Raw genomic sequence first — 10531 nt, forward strand, 5'->3', positions numbered from 1 at the left:
ATCGTCCTTTTTTCTTTTTTTTTTTTAACTTTTTAAAATGTTATTGAAGTGCAGTTGACATACAACGTTGTGTTAATTTCTTCTGTACAACAAAGTGATTCACTCATCCATATACACACATGCATTATTTTTAAGATTCTTTTCTTGGACATCATCCTTGATTCCTCTCTCTCCCTCACTGGTTACCACCCTAAACACACTTTAACCATCCACTCTGTCTCTTCGCACTCTCACCAACTTATTCTTGCCAACATCATTCCGTGCCTGGATTTCTGTTAACAATCTCCTTACGGGTACATCTGCTTCCAATACCCAAGTCCAAACTTTGTACCAGCTGACAAAGGCCTGTAGGATGGAGACCATGTTCCCCTCTCATTATAATCTCCCCTATCCTTGTACCCACAGTCAATGCACTGTGTTGGCATTTTCTGTTCCCTCTGCTTAGGATGCCCTCTCCCCTCGCATCTACTCTTTTCTGGATCTATTTTCTTTTGACTAAGACATCACCTCGCTGGGAGGTTTTCTCTGCCTTCACAAGACTGCATATGATACCTTTCCTAGAGTCTCCTGGGTACTCCTTGGTATTTCCCACCTCAGAGCACTGAACACACTGAATTGCAGTAGCAGGTTTTTGTTTTTGTCTTGCACAATTGTGGCTTAATTTTTATTTTTTGAGTTTTGATTACAGTATAGTTGATTTACAATGTTGTGCCAACTTTTGCTGTGCAGCAAAGTGACCCAGTCATACATATATACAATCCCTTTCTTATATTATTTTCCACCATGGTCTATTCCAAGAAACCATATATAGTTCCCTGTGCTATAGAGTAGGACCTCATTGCTTATCCATTCTAAGTGTAATAGTTTGCATCTACTAACTCCAAACTCCCAGTCCATCCCACTTCCTCCCCCTTGGCAATTACAAGTCTGATCTCCACATCTGTGAGTCTGTTTCTGATCTGTAGATAGGTTCATCTGTGCCATATTTTGGATTCCACATATAAGAAACATCACATAGCATTTGTCTTTCTCTTTCTGACTTACTTCACTTAGTATGAGAATCTCTGGTTGCAACCATGTTGCTATGAATGGCATTATTTTATTCTTTTTTATGGCTGAGTAGTATCCCATTATATATATGTACACATCTTCTTAATCCATTCATCTGTTGATGGACATTTAGGTTGCTTCCATGTCTTGGCTACTGCAGCAGGTTTTCTCCTCTGTACTGTTAATTCCTTCAAGGAGAGACATAGCTTGTTCATTATATCCTCAATGACCAGTTCATTCTAGATGCTTGATGAATATTTGAAGAATGAATGAATGCAGTTCCTTTAAAAATCTGTTACTCAGTTTCCTAACTCTAAATTCTGAACAAGGAGAATCTAATTAGCCCACCTTGGGCCAGTTTCTCTCTCTGGTCCAGTGAGTGGAGTTAGGGGTATAAGGGCAGGGATAGAGTCGCTCAGAAAAGAGTGTTGGGTGAAAGCCATGGGTGCCTGCTTGCTAGAATCATACAACAGCCTTCACTGAAACAATAAAAACTACATTTTATTTTAAAAATCATACAGAGTATTTTTTCAGTAATTCGTATGGCCTCCTCCCGTTAGTCCCTTATAAAGAAGTGAAACTGTTTTCATTGTAACACATAAGATAAAAACTACATAGCCATTCCTTACTCAATATTAGTCACTCATTTATCCATCAATCCATCCACAAATATTACTAAGTGCCTGATAGCTCATGGGCTAAGCTCTGTGCTGGGTACCAAGAAATAAAGCAAAATCCTTGTTCTCATAGAGCTCTAACAGAGATACAAATGTATAATTATCAATTATGAAATTGACTATGAAAGAAAAGAATAGGGTGATATGAGAAAGAATAATTGGGGGTAATGTAATTCATTTTATGGGTCAAGCTAAGACCTGGCTTCTTTAGAAAGAATGACTGGGGATGCTGATTTGAGGGAAGCGGGAAGGACAAGAGTAGAACTGGCGGTCTCCATGGATATATTGTGACAGTCTTGGCAAAAGGTTAGGGTGGTAGCAACTATGATGGAAAGAAGTAGATGGATTCAGGGCACTTTTGGAAGGAGAATCTGTTTGCACTTCTGATAAGATGATGTGAACTTATCAGGGGTGAATCAGAAAGAGATTCCAAGAATAACAGTTGGTATAGGGGTTAAAGCCACATCATCTGCATTTAAAATCACCTTAATAAGCTGTGTGACCTTGAGCAAATTACTTAACCTCTCTTAGTGCCTTAGTTTCCTCAACTATGAAATGGGTGATAATAATAGTAGCGACTTTACAGATATGTAAAGCATTATGGGAGTTCCCGTTGGGGCTCAGCAGAAACGAATCTGACTGGCATCCATGAGGACGCAGGTTTGATCCCTGGCCTCACTTAATAGGTTAAGGATCTGGTGTTGCCTTGAGCTGTGGTGTAGGTCACAGACATGGCTTAGATCCCGCATTGCTGTGGCTCTGGCATAGGCCGGCGGCTGCAGCTCCAATTCAACTCCTAGCCTGGGAACCTCCATATGCCATGGGTGCAGCCTTAAAAAGGAAAAAAAAAAAAAAGACAATTATAATATATAAAGCATTTCAGGCATTGACTAATGTGTTAGCAGGTTTTCTCACGAACTTGGAAAGAGGTAAATGTTCAGGTCTCTGACTTTAGCAGTGGAATAATGCAGGTGACATTTATCAAGGTGGGAAGGACTGGCAGAGGAAGAGTGGCACAGTGAAGATGAGAGTTCAGCTTTAGATTCAAGGTGGAGATTACTACAGACCTTTTCGATCTCCTTTGGATAGGAGTCTGATCTCAGAAGAGATGCCTGTGCTGGAGAGGACAGTCTATGAGACGTCAAATTACAGGAAGCATTTAAAGACTGGGGAATGGAAAAGACAAACAAGGTAAAGTGTGTAAGGTGGGTGTGCCAAGGGAGTGAGTAAAATGTAAAAACAGGGCCAGGGACTAAGCCATGAGAGGTAAAGCTAAGTAGAAAAGAAGCCAAATATGATTTAGGTGCAGTGCTATTACACATGAGCATGAGCCAAGTAGAAATGGAAACATCTAGTATAATGTGAATATAAGGAACTCGGAAACAAAGGACCTCTTTTGGGTTGCACCCTGCAGGCCTGCAAGCCTTGCAGTGGCCCAGCCTCTAGGTGAAGAAAGAGCCTGGGGATAGCAACAGAGACATCAGTGGTTAATTGGATAGGGGCTCTTACAGGTCTGAAATAAAAGGGTCCTAGAGTGACACTACACCTCAGCAGGAAGGACATGGAAGCAATCTTTGCTACCTGAGAAAGAAGGAGGCTACCATTGACCAGGGAAATTGGCATCAGATTGGCTCATCAGTTACCAGGGAAACCAGCAGCCAAGGGACGTCCCTCACAACCCCTCTGGTTAACCACCATCACAAGGCCAGATGTTTCCTATTAATAAACTAGCAGGTGCAGCCATTCTGGCCTAAGGATTAGAATAGTCACTGACTGGGGCAAAGGGCAGGCATGTCTGTGTGAGGAGTTGTGTAGGGGAAGCAGGGACTGGTCAGACAGGGGATTATAAAGAGCAAGAGAACAGCATCTTGAGTGGCCTGACCACACAACCTCCCTTCCATTTCTATTTTAATGGAGCCTAAAAATTTAATTTTCTGTTTAGTCTTGTTATAAGCCATTTTGTGGCTGCTGATTACTCATTGGAACCTTTTCATCCAAAGACCTAAAAGAAAGTCTGGGGTTATTTGACATTGAAGTGGTTTGGTGGCTGGATTTTCAGTGGTGAGGACAGAAGGCGGGGCATAGTTGACCTTGAACCAGATGATGAAATGTCTTCTAAGGTATGTTAAGAAGGTTAGACTTAAGAACAAGGCGCCATTAAAAAGTATTAAGCAAAGGTGAAGCATGATCTTTAGGCATTTTAGAAAGGTCACTCTTGAACAATGCAGAGAATGGTTTGGAAAGGAGCAAAACCAGAAGGTCAGGCACTGGTAAGTGTATTTGCAGCAATGACTCAGGAAAGAAGAGGCCATGGCAGGAGAACTGTGCAGATTCAAGCAATGGCCATAGTGAGAAGGGGATGGGACTCAGTGATTGACCAGATAAAGAGGGAAACAGAAAAGATGACACCAAGCTTTCTGGTTTGTTGTCAGACTAGTTGGTACCTTTAAAACATTGCATTTTTCCTAAAACATATTTATACTCCACACAGCATTCTTGATGCTTTCTATAGCAGTAACCCTTTGCTTTTTTAATATGTTCTCATCCTGTCCCTTGATGAATGCATGCAGTCATTAAGTAGCTCAAATGGAAAATAAAGATGCAGATTTACTTCATTTGGGCTCAGTTTTCTGGGCCCCAGACCTAGACAGAGGAAACAAATTCTATTACCTAAACCACAGAAGCTGAAATCCTCTAGACAAAGAAGAAAACCCCCTAGTGATTGACTTGGTCTCTGCATCACCTGGGTTAACTAAGCATAACATTATTAATATGCTAGACCTTATTCACAAAAAAATTTAGCTCATTGTTATGAGAAAGAGCCCATGTTTCAAACAACAATATTTGTAATAAATAAGAATCCCTTGACAAACTCTATTAAACCTCACTTGAATCTCTAATAATGGAGAAGGTTTCCTAATGACCTAGCTCAACACTGCTGGTTGCATGTTGACTTGATTTGCAGCTATACACAAATATACATAAATAAATGGGTGGCTACCTCCTTGGTGGGAGCTCAGGGACCCAGGGGAAGGCATTTTTACCTGTAGATATCTTCGCCAGCTGTCATGCTGTTTACAGTTATCCCAGTCATCATTTGTTTCTTCTTCCCAATTCCTCTCCTCCTAGTCTCTCTTGAACCTATTCCTATCCATCACTCCATGGTAACTAGTCATCAAGGTCACTGATCTCCATTTGTTAAATCCCATGGTCAAGTCTCAGTCCCTGTCTTACATGTGACCCATCAGTTCTCAATCACTATACTCGATCATCCCCCCTCCTTTTTTTTTTTTTTGCTTTTTAGGGCTGCGCTCATGACATATGAAGGTTTCCCAGGCTAGGGGTCCAACTGGAGTTACAGCTGCCTGCCACAGCCACAGCCACAGCCACAGCCACAGCCACAGCAACGAGGGATCTGAGCCACGTCTGTGACCTACACCGCAGCTCACAGCAACACTAGATCCCAATCACTCCCTCTTCTTTAACACATATTCCTCATGTGGCTCCAAGGACATCACCTTCTTTTGATTTTCCTCCAGTCTCACTGGTCTCAGGCCCCCTTGCTGCTTCTCTCCACCCTCTCTTCATGTTTAGTGTCCTTGGTCTCTGTCCTTAGTCGTTTTCTCTATAACATAAACGCTTAATGATCTCATTCAGTCTCATGGTTTTAAATAACATCTTTATCTCATGACTCTTGAATTGTACCTCCTGAACTCCAAACTTATATATACCCAAGTGCTTACTCATCATCTCCACTTGGATGTGTAATCGACATTGCAAACTCAACATGTCAAATATAGAACTCCCAATCGCCTCTCAAAAGCTGTTCTACTCAGAGCCTTTCCCATGTCAGTTGATGGCAACTAGATCACACCAAAAAACTTCAAGTCACTTTTCTTTCTCTCACAACCCACATCTAATCAGTTAAGAAATCTTGTGGATGGTACCTGCAAAATACATCCAGAATCCAGTATTTTCTTACCACTTTCACTGCTGCCATCGTAATCCATCTGGGCCACCACCATCTCTTAGCTAGATTACTAGAATATGCTCCTAGATGGTCTCCAGGCTCACACCCTTGTCAACCCTCAGCACCACAGCTCAAGTAATCCTTTGAAGAGCAATCAGCGACATCACTTCTCTACTCAAAACCCTGAAATGGCTCAGAGTAAAAGGCAAAGGCATACAAATGCCCACAGGCTCTTACCTGATCTGCTCTCACCCCTCAGCTCACCCACCATCTCTCACGATCCACCTTGCCCATGCTGCTCCAGAAACCCTGGCCTTGGTGCTGATTCTCAGACATGCCACACAAACCCTACCTGAGGACCCCTGCTCCACCTGTACCCTATGCCCAGAATGCTCTTCGTTAGATATCTAGAAAGCCAGCCCAACACTTCTTTCAACCCAAGTTTTTTCTCAAATGTCATTTTCACAATAAAGCCTATCCTGCTGTATTTAATACTGTCATTTGCCCCTGATCCCAGCACTTCTAGCCTCCTTATCCCATTTTACATTTTTGCTTTTTCCATAGCACTTGCCACTTTCTACTGTATTATATAATCTGCTTATTCATCAGGTTTGTTATTGTCCCTCCTGGTAGAACACAGTACCAGCAGGGCAGAGACCTGTGTTTTGGTCACTAATGTATCCTCAGTACTAAGAACAGTGCCTGGAACATGAGGCATTTAGTAAATACTTGTTGAATACATGAATGAATTTTTTAGCCACAGGCCTTATTATCGGGGACAGTTGACACACTCGGCTTCAAGCTTCCAATTCAAGCCGTTAACATTCCTTATCAACTAGAACTGGAACTGCAAATGATATGCTTTTGACACCACTCCTTTGCAGCTCACTCCTTCAATGTATTCTTCGCACCAGTGTTCTGGTCTTCTCCTCACGTTAGGGAATGGATACAGTGAACATCACCTGCTTTGGGGTTTGTTCTGTCTAGAATAATTTGGCCTTCCTTCTCTTCATCTCCATGAGGTTCTCACTGTGACCCAATTCCTCAAGCCCTTGGAACTGAAGAAAGGAGGAGTGGTGGCTCCATTTTTAAAAAGGTGGAGATTCCTAAAGGGGGCCAATATTGCCAGTAAGTCTGATTTAGTTCATTGACATCTAGAGAAAATACAAATGATCACTAGACAAAAGAGAAGGATACAGAATTATAGGAAACTCAGGCAAAGGGCAGGATGGAAGCTGTATGTTCCTAGAGATTCACAGGAGGGCATCAGAAGGTGGGATCAGGGGTGGGAAGGCTGGAAGGAACAGACCACCTCTTGTGCTTATTCACCCAAGGTTTTATAGAGTCCCCTCATGCCACTGGCACCAAGGACAGCCTAGAAGGAGCTGCTCCAAGAATTCTTGGTAACACCCAAGGTAGAAATGTGGCAAATGATCTTTCCTGCCTTTCTGAAGATTCCAGGCCACTTGCAAATGCTCTCTATACTGATAACACTATACCAGTAACAAGCATTAGGATCACTAGAAGGTGGTTGGGCTTTTGTTTCTCAAGTACTGAGCTCTTTATGCATAATGGATCCCCCCCAAACTCTATTTCTTGCACAGCACTAAATGGCTTAATTTTTGTCAATGCAGTATCAAATCATACTACTGGGCCCACAGTAGGCATTCAACCACTTAGCTCCTGCTTCCTCCCTCTTGTTCTCCTCTAGTCCCTCCCTCTCCCCTCAACTTCCTTTAAGATGACTGTTTTCCACATTTGTCTCTTGCATGGCATATCTGTATTTCTTCTTATTTGGCCCCAGATGTCAGATTGGCTTGCATTACTCCAGGCTGAATCATTTGATTTCCTGTCCATGTTCCTAACCTTTCCAGCTCCTTTTGTATCATTTCTCAGTCATTCCTGCTGTTTACAATACCTCTCAATTTAAAGCCATCTGCAGATCTCATTAACGAACCACTGACTCTCTTCTCCATGATCACATGGCATGTGGGATAAAACAAGATCTGACACCATCCTCTTCCTTCCTTTTGAGGCACCACAGCTCTGGATGACTTTCACTTATTACCATTTTTAAATATTATTATATTGTTACTGCATGTTTCCTCCAAGTCCAAGCACACCTAATAAATGAAAATCAGAATTAACCAACTTTTAAAAAATGGTTATTCACTTTATGAAAAATTTAATTATTTATTCCTTTCACTAGTCATATTTCTTAGCATACTTCAAATATGTACTTGTTACCTTGCCAAAAAAAAAAAAAAAAACCTTTTCAAGGCTGCTTACAGCCTTGAATATAGGTATTTAATGTCCTTTAGCCATTTTAGTTCATAAGAAATGATTTCTTGTAGAGCTTTGAAAATAAAAATTCTTCCATTTTAGTAGTAAGCTTCTGAGGAACCCACCAGTTTTCTCACTGCTGATTCACTGGATCTTGGCATCTACCTTTCCCACTCCTTTTCCTGATATACTCAAAATGTTTTCGAATCCCAACTAGTCTTCCTTTCTCAAAAACTTCTTGAGCTCCTTCTCTGTTGCAAGCACAGCGCTAGGTGCTGGGATAAATAAAGAAAGGAGTCTCCACACTCTGGAAGCTCTTAATCCAGGAAATAACGTGGAGGGAAAGAATACTTTGCACACCTGCCATATTTTGGATCTGCAATGTGTTATTCCATTTAGACCACATGGAAACCCCATCTTACAGCTGAGAAAACAGAGTTTCAGAGAAGTTAAGTAATATTCCTTTTATGCAGAATATGAATAGCCAACTTACAGAAGAATTACAAATGCACTGTAGACATATGGGGAAAATATTCACCCTTACTAGGTATCAAAGAAATGCATATTAAATAGATAAATATACTGTTTTTTACCTATCAGACTGGTGGTGAGATAGAGTTGGTTGGGCTGCAGTAAAACCAGCTCTCTTACACAGGGCCTTGGAGAATATAAAGTAGTGTGATCTTCCTGAGAAACAACTTAGTAACATATAATATGTGTCATTACAGGAGGAATTTACCCTGATGTCCCTCACAAGGGAATGAATTAAACACTGCAACATCATACAATGAAATTGCAGACAGCCTTTAAAAATTATGTAGAATATGTAAAGACCTACAAGATTTTTGGAATACAAAGTGAAAAAGCATATTACAGAATAGTATATACTATAGGATTACAACATATACAGCATTGTGTGTGTGTGTGTGTGTGTAGAAAATAAAAGACTGAAAGACTAGATACCAATAGGTTAACAGAGATTATCCATATGAGGTGGGATGGGACTTTTTCTATTGGTAGCTCCTAAATTTTAATAATTAAAAAAAAAAGTACATAACAACATCCATACATTCAGATTCAGTTATTTCACTGCATTGTGATGAATAATAATACAGACTAAGACTCAAGTAACTTGCTTAAAGTCACCAATTTGCTGTGCGGTGTGAACCCAGGCTTTCTAACTCTAAAATCCACTGTTCCGGAGTTCCTGTCGTGGCTCAGTGGTTAAAGAATCGACTAGGAACCATGAGATTGCGTGTTTGATCCCTGGTCTTGTTCAGTGGGTTAAGGATCCAGTGTTTCCGTGAGCTGAGATGTAGGCTGCAGACACAGCTCGGATCCCGTGTTACTGTGGCTCTGGCGTAGGCCGGTGGCTACAACTCTGATTGGACCCCTAGCCTGGCAACCTCCATATGCTGCGGAAGCGGCCTTAGAAAAGGCAAAAAAAATAAAATAAAATTCACTGTCCTACAGCCCATTCTTATTCATCCCCACAGCCCCAGTTACATCATATTTGGAGTTCCTTTCTCTTAGGTTCTCTTTCCTCTTAATTTCTACATCTACTCTATCCCTCTCCACCCTTCTCTAAACCATTTTAGCAGTAGTCACCCTGCGCATTGGATATTATATGTAATACAGAACATAAAGCAAGTTCATTAGATGAAAAAAGGCAATTCCCCTCTCAGGGAGAAAACTGGGACAACATATATCAGAATAGGCACAATATGACAGTCTTCAAATAAGTCAGTTTGCTTCTTGCATTTAAAATAAAACCGAAATCTGTTTGGTCTTAACTGTGATATTTGGAAAGCGTCACACTTACTTGTACACCAAAAGATTTAACTTTTCCAAAATGCGAATTCTTGAAAAGACCACCTGTCCCAAACTCGGATCTGGAAAACCAATCCCCGATTTTATTTATAAATGTCAAAATTTCCTTATTTTCACTCATTACTCAAAAAGTGAAAGGATAAATATAACAGCCTCTCTCTTACTTGGAAAAGTACAACTTTTGGAGCCTCGAGTTGGCTGCGTTAGAAATGAGAAATGTCTTTGATGATGCGCAGCTGTCTTGGTTTCTTCATCACAGATGGCTAGGGCATTCCAGGAAGCTGACTCATGTACCTGGAGAAATGCACTATGGCTTCTCGCCCTTTCTCATGAAGTTCTCATCAGATCGAGAAGGGATGAGTATCTCCTTGGCTTTCTAACTAGGAAGGGACTTACAAGATGATCCTGAGGAAGACACATCCTCACATGCTCCACCACCATTTCCTTCTTGTTCTTAGAGACACTTGTCTCAAACACATGGGCAGTATTCAGTGATCATGCTGGCTCCCCTTTATCTCAATTTTTCTCCTACAGAGATTCACTTGGGACAAGACCCCGAAATGGCAAAACTTGAGTTTTCCTACCAGTAGCTGCCATTAGTGGCAAGGGAAACATCAGAGTGCTGTTTACGTTGCAGCCTACCATCCAGCTGGGGACATCACACTAAGTCACCCAGGAGTTTCTGAGCTCGCAAAACAGGCCCAGAGCAAAGGCAAACCTC

This window comes from Sus scrofa, chromosome 2 (assembly GCF_054392235.1).
Source record: "Sus scrofa isolate SSC_HxYL_T2T_F1_AM1 chromosome 2, Sscrofa_HxYL_maternal_Yorkshire_Landrace_v2.0, whole genome shotgun sequence".
Taxonomy (NCBI): domain Eukaryota; kingdom Metazoa; phylum Chordata; class Mammalia; order Artiodactyla; family Suidae; genus Sus; species Sus scrofa.